The sequence below is a fragment of the Pleurodeles waltl genome, chromosome 4_2 (genome assembly GCF_031143425.1).
Source record: "Pleurodeles waltl isolate 20211129_DDA chromosome 4_2, aPleWal1.hap1.20221129, whole genome shotgun sequence".
NCBI lineage: Eukaryota > Metazoa > Chordata > Amphibia > Caudata > Salamandridae > Pleurodeles > Pleurodeles waltl.
In genome coordinates this window covers 438,177,541-438,181,866 of record NC_090443.1, presented here as the reverse complement: position 1 = coordinate 438,181,866, position 4,326 = coordinate 438,177,541, and positions in this window count along the sequence as shown.

Below are 4,326 nucleotides of genomic sequence, written 5' to 3'. Positions count from 1 at the left end.
ATTCAATCAGAGGGTTTCAAGTCTTAAGACGTGTGAATGGATATTGTTTGTGTAACTGACATTGAAAACTGCACTTTTGCCAAAACGCGTCTGTTGGTTTACAATAAATTGGCTATTTTAAACCCATTAGGTATTTGCTTTTAAATTTAATATGTGTGGCTACTTATTTGACAGAGGCACCCGTTCTAAGAAAAGTTAACCAGCAGCTTAATGGCCACTGGGGTGAATGCTTTACAGGACTGCCAGAACCACTGCAGTTATATCATGCCTGACGAAAATTGGGACAGTACTAAATGGATGAGCGTTGATCACCAGACCAGTGTTTGTGAGTATGTGATAATTTGGCTGAACAAGGGATAGAATTGTTTAATATTGTAAGCAATGTCATTTTCCTGGATTAATAGTGGGAGGACCGGAAACTATGTTCGCAGTACATGAAAAATGTAATTGCTGCATTGTGGTACGTGTACCTACTGCCAGGACAAAAATCTATTTAATATAAATAGAACTCACTAGCATGAAAATTGGGATCAACTAATGTTTGAAAAACATATACTGTGATGGTAGCATGGAGATTAAAAAATTCATGCAATCCACTTTTCTTTTCCAGGATTCATCATTCTTACTTAACCCCTTCGCTGCCAGGCCTTTTCCCCCTCAGGTGCCAAGCCTTATTTTGGCTTTTTGAGTCAGTTTGTGCTTAAGCCCTCATAACTTTTTGTCCACATAAGCTACCCACGGTAAATTTGCATCCTCTTTTTCCAACATCCTAGGGATTCTAGTGGTACCCAGACTTTGTGGGTTCCCCTGAAGGAGACCAAGAAATTAGCCAAAATACATTGGAAATTTCTTTTTTTTTTAAACAAAAATCGGAAAAAAGGGCTGCAGGAGGTTTGTGTTTTTTTCCCTGAAAATGGCATCAACAAAGGGTTTGCAGTGCTAAAATCACCATCTTCCCAGCTTTCAGGAATAGGCAGACTTGAATCATAAAACCCAATTTTTCAACACAATTTGGGTATTTTACTGGGACATACCCCGTTTTTAGTATTTGTTGTGCTTTCAGCCTCCTTCCAGTTAGTGTGAGCAAATGGTTGTGAAACCAGTGCTGGATCCCAGAAAGCTAAACATTTCTGAAAAGTAAACACAATTCGTAATTCAGCAAGGGGTAAGTTGTGTAGCTCCTACAAGGGTTTCCTACAGAAAATAACAGCTGAAATAAAACCATATTGAAATTGAGGTGAAAAAAACAGCCATTTTTCTCCACATTTTACTCCGTAACTTTTTCCTGCGATGTCAGGTTTTTGATAGCAGTATACCATTACATCTGCTAGACTCTCCTGGTTGCGGGGATATATAAGGCTTGTAGGTTCATCAAGAACCCTAGGTACCCAGAGCCAATAAATGAGCTGCACCTTGCAATGGGTTTTCATTCTATGCCGGGTATACAGCAATTCATTTGCTGAAATATAAAGAGTGAAAAATAGGTATCAAGAAAACCTTTGCATTTCCAGAATGGGCACAAGATAAGGTGTTGAGAAGCAGTGGTTATTAGCATATCTCTGAATTCCGGGGTCACCATAATAGCATGTGAATTACAGGGCATTTCTCAAATAGATTTCTTTTTTACACACTGTCCCACATTTGGAAGGAAAAAATGTAGAGAAAGACAAGGGGCAATAACACTTGTTTTCCTATTCTATATTCCCCCAAGTCTCCCGATAAAAATGGTTCCTCACTTCCGTGGGTAGGCCTAATGCTCGCGACAGGAAACACAACATGGACACATCACATTTTTACATTGAAATCTGACGTGTTTTTTGCAAAGTGCCTAGCTGTGGATTTTGGACTCTAGCTCAGCCAGCACCTAGAGAAACATACCAAACCTGCTCATTTTTGAAAACTAGACACTTAGGGGAATCCAAGATGGGGTGACTTGTAGAGCTTTTACCAGGTTCTGTTACCCAGAATCCTTTGCAAGTTCATAATTTGGCTGAAAAAACACATTTTCCTCTTATTTCGGTGACAGAAAGTTCTGGAACCTGAGAGGAGCCACACATTTCCATCCACCCAGCATTCCCCCAAGTCTCCCGATAAAAATGGTACCTCACTTGTGTGGGTGGGCCTAGAAAGGAAATGCCCCAAAACACTATCTGGACACATCAAAATGATCAAATACAAAACTACCTGTTTTTTGTGGGGGGGCACCAGCGTTTTTGGTCCTGGACTCAGCAGCCATCTAGGGAAACCTACCAAACCCAGACATTTCTGAAAACTAGACACCTGAGGGAGTCCAGGGAGGTGTGACTTGGTGGACCCCCCAATGTTTTCTTACCCAGAATCCTCAGCAAACCTCAAATGTAGCTAAAAATTCTAATTTTTCCCACATTCTGTGTGGGATCACCACACCGGGACACATTTTCTACCACCCAATGTTACCCTCAGTCTTCCGGTAGGTGGGCCAAGTGCCTGTAACAGGGAAGAGCCAAACACATGTCGAAATTGAGGGGGAACCAAAGGGGGTCCAAAAGGGCAGTTTGAAAAAAAATAATTTTAGGCTGACAAGTGCAGCAGAAGTTTTATCAGTATAGATGAGAAAATGCTGGGTGGTAGGAATTTTGTGGATTCCTGCAGATTCCATCACAAAAATGTGGGAAAAATGTGTGATTTCCAGCAAAGTTGGAGGTTTGCAGGGCATTGTGGGTAAGAAAATGGTGCGGGTGTGTCATGACCACACAAACTTGCCAAGTCAAATCAAAGAAGTGCATGAGAAAAGCAAAGAGATATCCTCAGTGGAGACAGCAAAGCCCAAACTGGAAGAAGGTTTGCAGAGTAATCTTGCGCTTATTTCAAAGGAAAGATCAAGAAGAGAAGATCCAAGATGGCCGCTGTGAGTCCTGAAGGTTAGTTACAGTTCTAGTCTTGCAATCGGTTAGTTGCTAGGTTACGAGCTCTCCAGCTGGAAGCCTTGCACTTCAACTGAGGTCTGACAGGAATCAGCTGTGTGGAGAGAGAGTGCGCTTCAGAACAGAAACTCCTGTGAGGTAAAATTACATTTGAAGATTATATTACAGAAAACGGATAAATATTGTAAAGGTTTATTCAAAGAGTTTGATAGTAAACCGTTCCCGTGGAAGTCGGCAAGGCTACAGAGTTAATGTATGAATTAACCTTATGTTTACAAGGTTCTTGTTTAAGATATTAAAGTCAAAGAAAAAACGAACTTTAAAAGAGCAAGTATCTACAAATGTCAAGGTTGTAAACAAAGGCCAAGTTTAAAGGAGAAACGAACTGTTAACAAATAAGCATTTACAAATTCAATGGTAATAAACCAAAATAGAGTTTAAAAGAGAAACAAACTTAAATAAACAAGCATTTACAACTACAAGTTATCGACAGATGTCGAAGTAAGGAAGGAGAAAATAACTGTAATAAACAAGCATTTACAAATACAAGTTATCAACAAATGTCGAAGTAAGAAGGGAGAAACGAACTTTAATAAACAAGCATTTACAAATACAAGTATTGACAGAAGTCACAATAAGACAGGAGAAATTAAATAACATCAGCTGATTTGAAGAATGCATTATCACCAACTATATATATATATATATAGCAACATAAAACCAATCTCTAACAAAGGTTGAGAAGTTCTTCCAGAATCAGTAATAAGCATTTTTTTAAGAAGAGCTATCATTTATAGAGAGAAGCAAGGCTACAGAGAACTAAGGGTGAGTGAAGAAATAATAGAATTAAAGAGAATTAAGTGTTGAGAGTAGAAAGTGAAAAACTGATGTTGTATGTCCCTAGTAATTGCGACTGTGACTCTTGCAGGTGCTGTATCCAATCTTAGATGTGAAGAGGCAGACTGAGTACTGGCGTTCACCATCTCTGTGGCAGTCTCTCTACCATCCCATTCCCCTTTCCCCCTCCGGGGTACTCAGCACGAAGGATTAATATTCGTTGTGAGTAGCTCGGGTCGGGACTGAGGAGTTATCTTCTGCTTCTGAGGAAATTGAATTGAAGTATCCTGACAGGGTGCATGTGAAGCACACCACCCTGTAATCAACCAGATGTTTAGTTTTCAGATGTGTCTAGGTCTTGTGGATTTTTCTACATGGCAGTGTCGCAAAGTCCCAAAAGTGCAGCCCTCATCATTCCAAGTGAGAAGATTTTGAGAGTTAGCAAAGCTCTCATTGCCCAAATGTAAAACCAAAACCCAAAATAATCAAATGTCCTCTTGCTTGCTGTGGGATAAGATGTTTTAGTGTGCGGGGGGATAGCTGAAAGACTTTTACCCCCTGCAGTTGGGGTGGGGCATAACCATGC